Here is a 17,166-nt window from a genome sequence, read left to right as displayed (position 1 = left end):
TGACTGTGATAAGTTGTGATGACGGTGGTAGATGGTATCAGTGTAGACTATGATAAGTTGTGATGACGGTGGTAGATGGTATCAGTGTAGACTGTGATAAGTTGTGATGACAGTGGTAGATGGTATCAGTGTAGACTGTGATAAGTTGTGATGACGGTGGTAGATGGTATCAGTGTAGACTGTGATAAGTTGTGATGACAGTGGTAGATGGTATCAGTGTAGACTGTGATAAGTTGTGATGACGGTGGTAGATGGTATCAGTGTAGACTGTGAAAAGTTGTGATGACAGTGATAGATGGTATCAGTGTAGACTGTGATGACGGTGGTAGATGGTATCAGTGCAGGGTAAATAGAGTACTTTTTGTGTTGAAAACCTTCCGCTAAATCATGTCACTTCAACATTGTGCTAATTTATTTAATTCAGATACCGTATGCGCTAAAATTTGAACACAACAAAATAAGTGGGTTTTTTCTATGTGCAGTAATTCATCTGCATGATACAAACCTTTGTTCCATTTTTGAAAAATTGGAATGTTGGCATTGCAGTTATATTTTGATCTTGAGCAACATCCTGAAAAAATATATATATATAGAAACAAGAGGCCCATGGGGCCTGTATCGCTCACCTGGTTGGATTAGACCAAATGTCAAAATAATGTTCATGTTTATGTTCAATTCGTTTTATTTGTCGATCTCAAACAATGCTATCTATGGTTATGGTGTGGGGATCCCAACTGCTTTAAAGAAATAACGAAGTCAAGACTCTTTAAGGGTCTGAAAGACCTCAAGAATTGTTTTTAGAACATCCATTCATAACTTTATTACTAGTAGCGATTTAAAAGAATTACCTCTATTTCCCCTATGGGCCCCGCCCCTTTGGCCCCTCAGGGGTCAGAAACACCATTTATGCAAAATCTGTTCCTCTTCCCCCAATGATGTTTCTGACCAAATTTGGTTCAAATCCATTCATAACTTTATGACTAGTAGCGATTTAAAGAAATTTCCTCTATTTCCCCTATGGGGCCCCGCTCCTTTCGCCCCTTGGGGGTCAGAGTCACCATTTATGCAAAATCTGTTCCTCTTCCCCCAATGATGTTTCTGACCAAATTTGGTTCAAATCCATTCATAACTTTATGACTAGTAGCGATTTAAAGAAATTTCCTCTATTTCCCCTATGGGGCCCCGCTCCTTTGGCCCCTTGGGGGTCAGAGTCACCATTTATGCAAAATCTGTTCCTCTTCCCCCAATGATGTTTCTGACCAAATTTGGTTCAAATCCATTGATAACTTTATGACTAGTAGCGCTTTAAAGAAATTACCTCTATTTCCCCATTAGGCCCCGCCCCTTTGGCCCCTTGGGGGTCAGAGTCAATATTTATGCAAAATCTGTTCCCCTTCCCCAAAGCATGTTTCTGACCAAATTTGGTTCAAATCCATTCATAACTTTATGACAAGTAGCGATTTAAAGGAATTACCTCTATTTCCCCTATGGGGCCCCGCTCCTTTGGCCCCCCGGGGGTCAGAGTCACCATTTATCCAAAATCTGTTCCCCTTCCCCCAATGATGTTTCTGAACAAATTGGGTTCAAATCCATTCATAACTTTATGACTAGTAGCGATTTAAAGAAATTTCCTCTATTTCCCCTATGGGGCCCCGCCCATTTGGCCCCTCGGGGGTCAGAGCCACCATTTATGCAAAATCTGTTCCCCTTCCCCCAAGAATGTATCTGACCAAATTGGGTTCAAATCCATTCATATCTTTATGACTAGTAGCGATATAAACGAATTACCTCTATTTCCCCATTAGGCCCCGCCCCTTTGGCCCCTTGGGGGTCAGAGTCACCATTTAGGCAAAATCTGTTCCCTTTCCCCCAATGATGTTTCTGAACAAATTGGGTTCAAATCCATTCACAACTTTATGACTAGTAGAGATTTAAAGGAATTACCTCTATTTCCCCTATGGGGCCCCGCTCCTTTGGCCCCCCCCCCCCCCCCGGGGGTCAGAGTCACCATTTATGCAAAATCTGTTCCCCTTCCCCCAAAGATGTTTCTGACCAAATTTGGTCAAAATCCAATAAGAACTTTTTGACTAGTAGTGATTTGAAGCAAATGTTGACGGACGACGGACGCCGCACCATGGCATAAGCTCACCGGACCTAAAAAATGAAATAAAAAATGTTGACAGATATATTACAGAACAAGAGGCCCATGGGCCTTAACGGTCACCGGATTTTTGAAATATTTCAGTAAATTTGATTGACACTTTTTGGCCTGTCAACCCATCAGTCTCAGGGATCTGTTTTCACAGGGCCAACATATGCATACCATGCTGATAATGTTAACAAATTTAGAATGAATTTCAAAACAAATAAAACAAATGATAGTCAAAAATGTGATTTCCCTATAACTATAGCAAAGTTTATCCCCTTCCATGGGGTAAATGGGAGACCCCAGGGCTAGGAAATTCACAATTATGGTAAAGCACCTTAAGACCCTTCCATCTGTGAAGAGTATTTAATTCATATTGTTTTCGGATTGGTCCCAAAATGCAATATCAGGGACCAAGGGGAACCTACATATGAAATTTGAGAAAGTTCCCTTCAGTACCTTCTGTAAAATAGCGATAACAAACTTCAATTGGCAAAATACAAGACGGCTACCTGTCGGCCAGGTTGTTTTCTGACTGGTCTCAAAATCCAATATGCATAACTAAGCACAGAGGGCAACCTACAAATGAAATTTCATAAAGATCCTTTAACAATTTCTGATAAATAGCGATAACAAACTTCAATTGTCAACATCCAAGATGGCTGCCTGTCAGCAATGTTGTTTTCCTATTGATCCCAAGAAGCAATATGCAGAACTACAGACCAAGGGGACCTTACAAAAAAGTTTGAGAAAGATCCCTTAAGTAATTTCTGAAAAATAGTGATAACAAACTTCAATTGTCAAAATCCAAGATGGCTGCCTGTCGGCCATGTTGTTTTCTGATTGGTCTCAAAATGCAATGTGCATAACAAGGCACCAAGGGGAACCTACATATGAAATTCGAGAAAGATCTCTTCAGTATTTTCTTTTAAATAGCGATAACAAACTTCAAGTGTCAAAATCCAAGACGGCTGCCTATCGGCCATGTTGTTTTCCGATCAGTCCCAAAATGCGACATGCATAACTAGGCACCATGCAAGGGGAACCTACATATGAAATTTGAGAAAGATCCCTTCTGTACTTTCTCAGAAATAGCGATAACTAACTTCAATTGTCAAAATACAAGATGGCTGCCTGTCGGCCAAGGGGCCGCGGTGGCCGAGTTGTTAAGGTGTCCCGACACTTTAACACTAGCCCTCCACCTCTGGGTTGTGAGTTCGAAATCTACGTGGGGCAGTTGCCAGGTACTGACCGTAGGCCGGTGGTTTTTCTCCGGCTTTCCTCCACCTACAAAACCTGGCACGTCCTTAAATGACCCTGGCTGTTAATAGGACGTTAAACAAAAACAAACAAACCAAACCTGTCGGCCATGTTGTTTTCCGATTGGTCCCAAAATGCAATATGCATAACCAGGCACCAAGGGGAACCTACATATGAAATTTGAGAAAGATCCCTTCAGTACTTTCTCAGAAATAGCGATAACAAGAATTGCTTACGGACGGACGGAGGGACGTAGGGCGATTTGAATTGAGAGTAGACAACATTTTTACTAGCATTTCCTGCAATTTAACAGGCATTTTCTTAGTTTATTTTTAACCCTGGAAGATGTCAATTTACTACACGTTACATATCAAAAGAATGACAGTAACTTTCTGATTTTGGTGTTGATGATAATATGTAACATATTCTGGAGGTTCAATGGATATATTATACCATCATGACTGCCATACCTCAGCTTATGACTGTACCATAACAAACATTTTTATGGAATACAAAATTGTTAGGTTTCTTCATTTTCGAGTTCAATTTTTACCCACTCGCGACAAGTTGCTTCAAAAGTTAAACTCTCCACCTGTTTACTGATGCCTTTCAACACATAAAACCAAAACTTCAACATCCAAAATGTTTGAAAATACATGTACAGGTTTTCCCCAAATATTCCGGTACCAGTAAATAATACTTCACTATTATCAGAATCCTAGCACACTTAAAAGGAGTTCACTGGTTACATTTTCTTGCACAAAATTCTTTGAGACTTTTTCACTGGTTAAGGATGGGGCCAATTTGTCTCATTTTGGCAAGACAATGGTTGAATGGGAAAGGAATTTTACAGGTTAACTGCAAATTTTGGGAATTTTGCTTAAATATGAATTAATTTTTTATTAGGAATATATTATACAAGGCCCATTATATACTGAAACGAAAAAGAAACGCAACTTCAAATTGTAGGTTTAATAAAATAATACTTGTGAGCATTATGTTTAAATTTCATATGTAATAGTTGATATTGAATATTGATGTAACATCCTTTAAATGTTTAGAGATTTTTAAGAACAGGTCACTTTGCTAGGTCATGATTGGTAGTACCCTACGTGAATCCAAGTTGAAATGGCAGCAGTTTTGAAACCGTGCCCTAATATCGTGTGTGTCCTCCTCGAACAGTTATCACATCTCTAATTCTTTGTTGCATTGAGTTCATCAGGGCATTGACTTTCCGTATTGGAATGTTATTCCATTCTTGGACGAGTGCATTTGCTAACTGAGGGAGGGTATTTGGGGGGTTACGGCGATTTCGAATTCTTCTGTCTAATTCATCCCACAAATGCTCGATTGGGGACAGGTCGGGGCTATATGGAGGCCAATCTATAGGAACAATGTTCTGTGTCGCAAGAAAGTCTCTACAGACTCTTGCAACGTGTGGTCTCGCGTTATCTTGCTGAAAGGTTAGATGATGCTGCCTAACAAACGGCACAACATGGGGCCTAAGGATCTCATCCCGATAGCGTACGGCCGTTAAATTCCCATTGACTATCACCAAAGGCGTCTTCAAACCATGGGAGATTCCCGCCCAAACCATAACTGATCCACCCCCAAATCGGTCGTGTTCCAAAACACAGGCGTCAGCAAAACGTTCGCCTCGACGCCGGTACACACGTTGACGGCCATCTGCTCGAAATAACGTGAATCGAGATTCATCGGTGAAGAGCATAGACCTCCAACGTCTCATAGGAAAACGTCTGGGCATATGTGCCGTTGCCCATTGCATACGACGTGCTCGACGTTGCGGTGTTAGTGGTAAACCAACGTACTGTCGCCTTGCACGCAAATTAGCCTCACGCAGTCTGTTGATCACTGTTTGGGGATGAATACAACGGTTATGATTACCAATCGTATTCCTTGCCGTTTCAGCGGCCGTTAATCTCCTGTTACGCAGGTGTGCCAACCTAAGAACCCGGTCTTGACGTCGCGACGTTACGCGTGGACGTCCTGATCTCGGCTGGTCATCGACTCTTCCTGTTGCGTTAAGACGTGAAACTAATCGACTAATAGTCGATTTGTGAACTCTGAATTGTCGAGCGACGTGAAGTTGCGTGTTCCCTGCCAGAAGCATCGCTATAGCACGTCCTCTATCAACCTTTGATAACCGTGGCATAATTGTAAAAGGAATTATTGTTTGCAAAAGTATTGGCGATGATGTGGCTCAATGTTAGTGATGAATTGATACTGGTTTGAATGAAAAAAGAACGCATATGTTTGTACAGGCACGGTTTTTGATGTTTTTACCGCGCCGGAAGTGCATAGGTCTCTAGTCACACTTGGGTGATTTTGAAGATTGGTATGGGTGTTAGGCAGGGTGCATGTTTATTTCCGCGATTTTTATACAGATATGTATATTTAATACAAAATTAATCACAATTTTCCATGTTGCGTTTCTTTTTCGTTTCAGTATATTATCCAACCATAAATGACCCAAGAAAAAGCCCTGTTAAACTCTCCTCTCTTCAAGATTCATACTTTATCAATGTACCTACCTCTAACTCATCCACGTCAACCTTCAGGAATACAACATTTGTAAACTCGTTAGAAAATGCCTGAAAAAAAAGAGTAATACCTTATTATGATATGGTATAATAGAAGATCCACAGTGTTGATAATCACAGTTTAATAATCTCAAATGGTAAGAAATCTATATATGTTTTTTTCTCTCACCATTTACCTGCTTTGGAGTTTGATTAAACAAGGATCTTAACCTGGGAGGCAAGTTTCTTTAATTAGCTGTCAAACACTTGCCTCATGTTGAGATCTCCCTGTCCCATCCCAAAAGGGGCGAGAGATTCTTTTAAATGCATAGAATCCAAGATATATCCTCACAAAGATATTGTCTGTTTTGATAGAAATAATTATACACGAGGCCCAGCGGGCCTGTATTGCTCACTGTGTTTCATGATATATGAAACAAGAATGATGTGTCGCCCATCTTGCTATGTCAATATTTCATAAGCATTTTATAAGGTATTAACATTGGTTTAAATGTAATTCTAACAAGAGGCCCGTGGGCCTTAACCGTCACCTGAGTTTTGATATATTTTAGCATATTTGACCCCTCTGACCTTGAATAAAGGTTAAGGTCATTCATTTGAACAAACTTGGTAGCCCTTCATCCCAGCATGCTGCAGACCAAATATTGGGTCTCTGGGTTTTTTTTGGTCATCAAGAAGAAGTTTTTATAAAGATTTTAGCATATTTGATCCCTGTGACCTTGAATGAAGGTCAAGGTCATCTATTTAAAAACTAGGAAGCCAGCTTGCTACAGACCCAATATTAGGTCTCTGGGCCTGCTGGTAATTAAGAAGTTGAAAATTTCATCAAATCCATTCAGGTTTTCAGGACTAGTAGTATAGTAGGGATTTAAATGTCTTACCTCTATTTCCCCTCTCCCAGATCACTGTGCTATATAACTCTCTATAACTTTCACAGTAACTACTAACTGACTGTACTGAATAAAATTGAGGAAATATGCATGATTGACCATGTACACTTTTTGAGTAACTTGTGTATTCATTGTTTGAGATAAATATATATAACCAATAACTTTCACAAGGGTCATGACTAGGACTACCTTTGTGACATGTTCAATTATTAACACTGGTTTCATATCACCTGTACAGGTGAGAAACAGGTAAACACTAATTAGATTTTGAAATAAACATCTATTATTTTTTACAGAACAGTTATGAATATTTGTTACATTCTATTGATTATATTGATGTATTTTGTGTGAGTTGTGACTAGGTGTGTCAAGGAATTGGTAATAATTACAGGAGGCCCAGAGGGCCTGTATCGCTCACCTGGTTTTCATTATATATGAAACAAGAATGATGCTTAAGTATATTTGTCACTGATATTGCTATGTCAATATATCATAGGCATTTTATATGGGTACATGAGGTTTTTATGCCAAAAAATGCATTAATCCATGAAATGAAATTGACATTTAAACCAATTGACCCGTTTTGACTTCGTCCTCTGCCCCACCGGAGTTTCGGAGAAAAAGTCATTTATATCATTTCTGCCAAAATGACCCTTTTTGGCCCTGCCTCTTACCTTCCCGGGTGTCAGCCCTGTCATTTGTATAATTTGAATCCCTACCCAAGGGGGGTTCTACCAGGCAAATATGAGCGATATCCATTGCTTAGTTTCAGTGAAGAAGTTGTTTATATCCATTGCTTAGTTTCAGTAAAGAAGTTGTTTATATCCATTGCTTAGTTTCAGTGAAGAAGTTGTTTAGATCAACTTAGCCAAACTGACCCCCTTTTGACCCCGCCCCTCAGTCTGCTTTATAGTCTACCAATGTGTGATATCACATAAGGAAACAGCTGTCAACACACAATAGCTCTTCACAGTCTGGGCACCAATATACCTTGTCTCAGTTCTTGGAAACTTTCCTGCATCCTCCTCCTTTCGATACTGTTTTCCTGTGTTCACATTACATAAGAACTTTTCCTGGTAGGATTCCTTCTTTACCTGGAATCTTTTCAGGAAAATATCTATCTGACAGTCTAGCTAAGTTTTCTCTAAGTTCAGTGTGGTGTCCTCTCATGGGTTTTCTGATGTGTGTAGCTGCTGACAAGCTTGTGCCCCAGTTCAACCCGAAACTTGTACTGAGCCAAGGCTTTTGAATTGTTTTCAATGTAGAATAAAGGCACCTAATCTTTCACCTATTTCCATGTTACATTAAATTGGCTATTATGAAAACCTGTCTAGTATAAACAAAATTTGCTGTCCCAATAGTCATTTTTCAACCAATCCTACCCGAATATTATGCAAGACTGGCTGTTTGGTACCGGTTGGTCAAGCATGAATGGGTATGTCAAAATGCAGAGTTACTTGACCGTGAAACTACTGTAATATGTGTTCACAAGTGAGAATTTATTTTGTGAGTGAATGTCACAACAATAAATAAACTAATCTTTGTCATTTGTTCGTTAAATATGGGTTAGAATATTGGACAGTAAATTCACGCAATAGAAGCGAAACTTTCTCCTATTTGTTGATAATTGTCCGGCCCATCAAGGTCTTGATGAATTGAAACCTTATGAAAGTCACTCCACATGTGTTTTTCTGCCCAATACCACTTCTAAATTACAGATTTCTATATGAACATGAGATTAGTGATTGACTGGGTTCATAAAGCATGGCACAATGTGACCTCGTCAGCTATTGATCAATGTTTTGCGAAGGTAGCGTTTGTTGACAGTTGTACTCGTGTGGAGATAGAATCAGACTGTCCCATTGATGATGTACTGTTAGTGGAATGATTATTAGATTCGTTTGTTAGCAGGGAGTTCATTGACAGCAAAAAGCAGTCACTAATAAGCGATTTTTTAAGTGACCGTACAAAATTTGGGATGTATGCCTAATGTATATAGACTTGCATTTAGCCTTGACAAAATACATATGTGATGATGTACAAGAATGAAATGAAATGAATGCATTTGTATAATAAAATGTGTTATTCTAAACTTGTAGTAATTGTTACAAACAAGGGGAGTAACTCTGTAAGCCAGAAAAGATTAAACCCGGTTATTGTTGACAAATTCTCAGTGACCCAAGGATTTCATTATATCTGGGTTCGACTGTACTTGTTTCCTGTGGCACAGTTCCAATTCGCTTTCCGCATGATAAGGTCTATTGGGCCCCGCCTCTGTGACCCAAAGGGAGCCACGCCCTGCATTTATACAACATGAGATATCCCTTTGTCCAACTATGCTCCAGACCAAATTTCATCAAAATCCATTCAGGCATTTAGGACTAATAGGGATTTAAAAGATTTACCTCCCTCCGTTTATACAGAGTTAGATCTCCTTTGCCCAGTTGTGCTCTAGACCAAATTTCATCAAAATTCATTAAGGCATTTAGGACAAGTAGGTATTTAAAGGATTTATCTGTGTTTCCCCCTATTGGCTAGCCCCACTGGCCCCAATGGAGCCACACCCTCCATTTATACAGAGTTGGATCTGCTTTTCCCAACAATGCTTCAGACCAAATTTCATCAAATTCATTCAGGCATTCAGTACTAGTAGTGATTTAAAGGAAAAGTTGACAGAAGGACGACGACGAATGCCGCTCCATCTCACCAGCCTTTCTGGCCAGGTGAGCTAAAAATCTCAGAAACTCATTTTCTTAATTATATAAGGGACTTGCTTCAGGTGAAACACCAGCTGATTTATTTGTGCAAGCCCAAATTCTGTCACTGAGATCAGATATTATATACCGTATATCGGTTTTTTTTTAAGAGTGTCTAATTTTCGCGACCAGACTCGGTCGCAAATCATGATATCGCTAAAATTGATCACATTTTACAGTAAGAGTTAGCTCCCTTGTAGGGGTGTTGTCATGAACCGATCACCTGTTTACACATGCCGTATACAGGTGTGCTTAATTGGCAGTGACTCGACTGAACTGTTTTATTCAATAAAAATGTACTCACATTTGACCATATGTTTTGTCCTTTGTATAGATCTATTTGAAATCATAACGAGTCGCATTGCCAAGTGAAACATGGCCAAGCTACGATTTGTAACCGTTACACGGAAGGACAAAGACAAGAGATCCCAGAGGGATCTTGGCGCCCACCATTGAATGATCTTCATAGGTTCCATGTCAGATTGATCTTTTCTCTACTTTTCCCTTCTTCTAAGTCTTACTAATCTGTGTAAATTCAGAAACAGCCCTCTATAGCTAGTACTTTTCAAACAAGGGGAAGCTATATATAAAATTTAAGATTTAGCGATAATGGCTGTCTGTCGACCATGTTGTTTTTGGATTGGTCCCAATATGCAAAACTAGGCACTGAGGGGAAATTTGAGAAAGATCCCTTGAGTGCTTTCTGAGAAATAGCGATAACAAACTTCAATTGTCAAAATCCAAGATGGCTGCCTGTCGGCCATGTTGTTTTCTGAATAGTTTCAAAATGCAATATGCATAACTAGGCACCAAAGGGAACCTACATATGAAATTTGAGAAAGATCCCTTCGGTACTTTCTGAGAAATAGCGATAACAAACTTCAATTGTCAATATCCAAGATGGCTACCTGTCAGCCATGTTGTTTTCTGATTGGTCTCAAAATGCAATATGCATAACAAGGCACTGAGGGGAACGTATGTATGAAATTTGAGAAAGATCCCTTCATTACTTTCTGAGAAATAGCGATAACAAACTTCAATTGTCAAAATCCAAGATGGCTGCCTGTCGGCCAGGCTGTTTTCCGATTGTTCTTAAAATGCAATATGCATAACTAAGCAACAAGAGGAACCTACGTATGAAATTTGAGAAAGATCCCTTCATCACTTTCTGAGAAATAGCGATAACAAACATCAATTGTCAAAATCCAAGATGGCTGCATGACGGCCATGTTGTTTTCCGATTGGTCTCAAAATGCAATATGCATAACTAGGCACCAAGGGGAACCTACATATGAAATTTGAAAAAGATCCCTTCAGTGCTTTCTGAGAAATAGCGATAACAAACTTCAATTGTCAAAATCCAAGATGGCTGCCTGTCGGCCATGTTGTGTTCCGATTGGTCTCAAAATGCAATATGCATAACTAATCACCAAGTGGAACCTAAATATGAAATTTGAGAAAGATCCCTTCAGTACTTTCTGAGAAATAGCGATAACAAACTTCAATTGTCAAAATCCAAGATGGCTGCCTGTCGGCCATGTTGTTTTCTGATTGGTCTCAAAATGCAATATGCATAACTAAGCACCAAGAGGAACCTACATATGAAATTTGAGAAAGATCCCTTCAGTACTTTCTGAGAAATAGCGATAACAAACTTCAATTGTCAAAATCCAAGATGGCTGCCTGTCGGCCATGTTGTTTTCTGATTGGTCTCAAAATGCAATATGCATAACTAGGCACCAAGCGGAACCTACATATGAAATTTGAGAACGATCCCTTCAGTACTTTCTGAGAAATAGCGATAACAAACTTCAATTGTCAAAATCCAAGATGGCTGCCTGTCGGCCATGTTGTTTTCCGATTTGTCTCAAAATGCAATATGCATAACTAGGCACCAAGGGGAACCTACATATAAATTTTTGAGAAAGATCCCTTCATTACTTTCTGAGAAATAGCGATAACAAATTTCAATTGTCAAAATCCAAGATGGCTGCCTGTCGGCCATGTTGTTTTCCGATTGGTCTCAAAATGCAATATGCATAACAAGGCACCAAAGGGAACCTACATATGAAATTTGAGAAAGATCCCTTCAGTACTTTCTGAGGATTAGCGATAACAAGAATTGTTTACGGACGGACGGAGGGACGGAGGGACGGAGGGACGGAGGGACGGACGGAGGGACGGACGGAGGGACGGACGGACGACGGACCACGGACGCAGGGCGATTTGAATAGCCCACCATCTGATGATGGTGGGCTAAAAATCCGGTCAGGGACAGACCTGAGTTTGCTGAAGCAAACAAACGTGTAGATAAATTATTATTACTGTACTTCTTTGTTTTTGTTGGTTATGAAACATATGTACGCTAAAATTTGAATTACACGTTGTGAAAACGCTAAAAATTAAACATGTCATTTTGTATAGAAAACGCGAAATTTGGCATACGCTAAAAAAAAACGATATACGGTATCATGCCCTCTAAAACTATTGCATGGTAATTGCAGTATTTATGGATGCCTTTGGAGACACTTCTGAAAGGACTTACCTCAATTTTAGGTGCAATCATCTTGCATGGTCCACACCAGTCGGCAAAGAAGTCTACAACTACTAGCTTGCCTTCGCTACCGTTGATTGCTGTATCAAATGCATGCTATAGAAAAGAAGAGGAAAACTGTTATGAACAATATTAAAAGTGACGAGGCCCTGTATCACTCATCTGTTCTGTGGAAACTGAAACCTGTCAAGTATATCATTACCCTGAGATTTTGATATTCAGGAACAAAACATTGCATTTGTTGCAAGATGTGCTGAAGTAGGGGTGACAAGTTTTATTCCAGACCCAAACAGAACTATACGGACCCTTCCCCTTACAAGACTATTCCTAAGGATGGACTGCAAGATATTTGCTTGTTTGGTTCAATTTTTCATGAAAAACCAGGATCATTTTGAGGCAGAATCTTTGTTCGAATAACGCAGGAGATTCTTCAAAAGATGCCCTGAGCTAAGGGTTAAGTGGATCTGTAACAGGCAGCTTGACTTTGATCCCAGAGGGCCTGCATTGCTAACCTAAATATTTCAGTAAATATGGCAAAATACTCTAATTTAAGTTAAACCAGGTATTTCAAATATTTTCCTAATTTTGAACTGCCTCTCCAAACAATGGTTCAAACTTCAGGTGGACCAAATCCTTTCATTCTTGGAAAAGAACAAGAGGCCCATGGGACCTGTATCGCTCACCTGGTTGGATTTGACCAAATGTCAAAATAATGTACATGTTCAATTTGTTAATACATATATATATACTCTCTAAGGGACTGAAAGACCCTACGGATTATTTCTACGACATGATTGTGTTTTAAGTCCCGTAGGGTGGGAAAAGACCCTTGGGCCTATTTTCACATCAGAATTGTGTTTATCCCTTAACGTCCAGCGATGCTATACATGGTTATTGGATGGAGGGTCACAGTAACCATTTATGCAAAATCTGTTCCCTTTTCCCAAAGGATGTTTCCGACTAAATTGGGTTCAAGTCCATTCATAACTTTATGACAAGTAGCGATTTAAAGGAATTGCGAGGTTCTCATTTTCATTTATTTGGATTTTTCTTTGTTTCCTATTTTTAAGGTGAGTTACAAGTAAGAGGTTGTTAATTGTAGATGATCAGTTTTGTGGTGATATGGAAGTGGCCCCTAATTGGCCTTAGCAACTGTGAAGATCAGAGATAATGTTTTAAGTAGTAAATGATAGAGTTAACACCAGTGGAGGTTGTTTAGGCTCCTGGTGTAATTATCAGGTCTTAAGTATGTTAGATGTACCTTGGTGGTCATTCTCAGAGGTCGGTGTGTATACTGTATATGTTTTCAGAGGCAGGGTTAGGTCCTTATGGGTGGTTTATAAATAGGCATGTGGTCAGTCTCCAGGACTGTGTCCTAGGCTCGGTTATAACCGGAACAAGGACGTTAAGCCCCATCAATCAATCAATCGGTCTCCAGGACTGGTATATGCATAGCCGCCTGATCAGTCTGGTCAGTCTGGGGGACTGGTTTACAAATAGGTATGTGGTCGGTGGGTGGACTGCATTAAATATAGATTCCCAGGCTGTGGTATAAATAAGTACATGTATGTGGTCATTGGATGGGCTGCCTTAAAATAGATTCTCGGGCTGTGGTATAGTCGGTTCCTAGAGGTTGTATAAATAGAACTTGACCATGATGTCATTCTTTTATTAGACTGTGTTGCTGGTTAAGTTTAGCATATAGTGTAGGTAGTTGGGTTTATTAAGTGATGTCACTGGTCAAGAATAGTTCGCTGGCCATATATAATTGGGCTGTCACAGGTACAATTTTTTTTGCCCCGGGTACTCGGTCTTTCCGACCCGTACCCAGTTACCAGTTGGCTGTAGACTTGTAAGTTGTAGCCCTGTATGGACGTTTAGAATAGAACAGGAGAGGCCTTCGCTATCATGAACATGGATTTGTTTGTGTTAAATGAATACTGTGAATAGTTCTTACTTCTTAGTAGAACATTAGTGATGAAGTCATGATATGTACTGATGAAAAGACATCGTATTGAGTCACGCTTCAATCAAGGAAGCCATGTTGTTTGGTTGACATACGTGCAGTTTGTTTTGCGCATGAACGGAAACACAGCTCTACCATGATAACTCAGGTAAAGAAGCGAGCAGTTCTATACTATCATTATCGTCCATTGCTTGTGCGAGTCTTGTGTATGGTTATTACAGTAAATGTTTATTTGGTGTCAAGTTGAGGTTTCTCTAATGTGTGTGTGTTTTGCCTTACTACATTGTGGAGTTCCGAGTGTTACCAGAAAAATCTGTGTCGAGGCAGCACGTTTCGCGGCCATGAGAAAGTGTCTTCTACTTCTACTTCTACCGATTGTTGACCTCCTTCAACATTATGAAGATGCTGTCAATGATCTGCGCTATGCTTAAAGGGAAAAATAAGAAGTAGCACTAAATTATCAGGTTAAAACTATGTACATTGAGGACGAAATTAATATTTGTAGGAAGAGAGCTGGGATTTGAAGGCAGTAATAGTGTTTGCAGAGATGAGATCAGGAGGGAGTTTGTTCCATTCGGATATGGTGTTTGGAAAGAAAGATTCTTTACGACAGGTGGTGCGGCAGTGCGGGACTTGATAGGAAAAGGAGTGTGATAGTCGAGTTTGACGGTTTTGAGTGGTGAGATGATTGTCTTTGTTGATGGCAACAAGGCTGTGTGTGATTTTATACAGCATAGTGAGTCTGGCATCCCTACGCCTGTCTGAAAGACTACGCCAGCCTAGTCTTTGGAGCATATCGCCAACACTGGATGTGTTGTGATACCTGTGTGTCACAAAGCGGGCGGCTCGTCGTTGGACCATTTCTAGTTTGTCAATGTCGTTTTTTAGATGTGGGTCCCAAATTGTACAAGCATATTCTACTGAAGGCCGAACTAATGATTTATATGCTTGCTGTTTCACAGAAATGGAATTGATGTTTAAGTTTCGTTTTAGAAAACCTAGTGTTTTGTTGGCTTTATTGCAGATGTTTTGTATGTGGGGGCCCCAATTAAGATTTTGTTGGATGGTAACTCCCAAGTACTTAGCTTTATCCACATGTTCTAGACAATGGCCATGGAGATAGTACTCATGTTGCACTGGGTTTCTACGTTGGGTAACGGAGAGGACATTACATTTTTTAGGATGGAATGCCATTTTCCACTTAGATTCCCAGGCTGCCAGTTTGTCTAGGTCAGACTGCAATGTTTGTGCATCCCTGTCTGAGGAGACAGTGATATAAACAATAGTGTCGTCAGCGAAAAGTCTGATAGAGGAGGATAAACCTTGGGGCATGTCGTTTATATAAAATAGAAACAGACTTGGTCCAAGGACTGACCCCTGGGGTACCCCTGACTCTACTGGTACAAGTGAAGAATGTTCGCCTTCGAGGACTACTGACTGGCGTCTGTTTTCTAGAAAATTTCCAATCCAGCGGTGTGTATTACCCACAATACCATACTGTTTCAATTTGTGAGATAGGAGCTTGTGGCTGACTTTGTCGAATGCTTTCGAGAAATCAAGGATGAGGGCGTCGGTACATTTATTTTTGTCAATATTTTTTGTAATGTCTTCCACAAACTCTAGGAGTTGGGTTTCACAAGATCGAAATTGCCGAAAACCATGTTGGAAAGGGTATAAGATATTATGTTGGTCTGCGTGAGACATTATGCTGCTGACAATAATGTGCTCAAGGAGTTTGCTGCAAATACATGTTAGAGAAATAGGTCTATAATTTTCTGCATCATACTTTGAACCTTTTTTATATATAGGAGAAACATGTGCTGTACGCCAGTCAAGAGGGACTACGCCAGTATTTAGAGACTGTTGGAAAATGTGTGCCAGTATTGGAGCTATTTCTGTTGCAAGTTCTTTCAAAAATTTTGGTTTGATACCGTCTGGGCCTGGGGCCTTTGCGGGTTTAAGGTTTAGGAGGAGTTTCTTTACACCCTCTACAGTGATGGTGATGTCTTCAATGGGTGGAAATGTTGGAAGGCCCAGGTTATATTTTTTTGTGAGCTGTGCATCTTAGAAGTGTTCTGATGGTGTAAACACAGACTGAAATTGTTTATTTAAGATGTCTGCCTTTGTTGAGGGATCAGTTATTAGTTTCCCATCACTTTTTAAAGAGGGGACACCTGAATAGTTTGCTTTTTTGTGTTTAATGTATGTCCAGAAGCGTTTCATTGGTGAGTAGTCGTTTTCGCCAGAAGAAGAAATAGGGGGGGAGACAACATCTTCAATATATTTCCAATATGACTGCCTAATGAGTTTTTGTGTGTTGCTCTTTAGTAATTTGTATTTGTCTCTATCTTCTGTGCGTCCTGATTTTTTCATTTTTTTGTAAAGTCTAAATTTGGTGCTGATCAGGCGCTTAATTTTGGGTGTTATCCATGGGTTTCCATCTTTGCTTTTGGCGTTTCGATGTGGAATAAATTCCCTTATGCATTCAGAGACAGTGTTTTTGAAGTGATTCCAGAGATAGTTAACATCATTCTGGTCCCCGTCTGGGAGAGATATAAATGTAGAGTTCAATTTAACTTTAATTTGGTCCCAGTCATTTCTTATTTACTTTGTGAATTATTTGTGAATTTATATGTTCTACTTCTGGAGTAAACGTATCTTGATTGGCAAATACTTTGAATGAAAGTCATATCGTAATAAAACTGAAGGAATTTTATATACCTGTGTATGTTTTTAATTTCATCGATAAATGTAATGATGTGGTGTCAGAAGAAATAAAGAGTTAGCAGAAACCTAACAGAATTATCTTTATTTCCTCTATTGAGCCCCATCCCTCTAGATCTAGCCCCTTGGGGGTTCAAAGTCATCATTAATGCAAAATCTGTTCCCCTTCCTCAAAGGATGTTTCTGACCACATTGGGTTCAAATCCATTCATAACTTTATGACAAGTATCGATTTACAGGAATTACCTCTATTGCCCCTATTTTGCTCCTCCCCTTTAGCCCCTTAGGGGTCAAAGTCATCATTAATGC

The 17,166-nt window shown here is 39.7% G+C and overlaps 1 long non-coding RNA gene across 1 annotated transcript; it reads right to left on the bottom strand.

The window, feature by feature from the left end:
- Positions 1-499: 499 nt before the first annotated feature.
- Positions 500-14,224, bottom strand: LOC117318369. Its single transcript, XR_004530337.1, has 4 exons — positions 14,125-14,224; positions 12,159-12,263; positions 5,959-6,018; positions 500-571 (listed from the first exon to the last, which is right to left on the bottom strand). It is a non-coding gene; the product is annotated as an uncharacterized LOC117318369 (long non-coding RNA).
- Between the last annotated feature and the right edge of the window lie 2,942 nt (positions 14,225-17,166).

This window comes from Pecten maximus, unplaced genomic scaffold (assembly GCF_902652985.1).
Source record: "Pecten maximus unplaced genomic scaffold, xPecMax1.1, whole genome shotgun sequence".
Classification (NCBI taxonomy): domain Eukaryota; kingdom Metazoa; phylum Mollusca; class Bivalvia; order Pectinida; family Pectinidae; genus Pecten; species Pecten maximus.
This window is presented reverse-complemented; position numbering and strand designations above follow the sequence as displayed.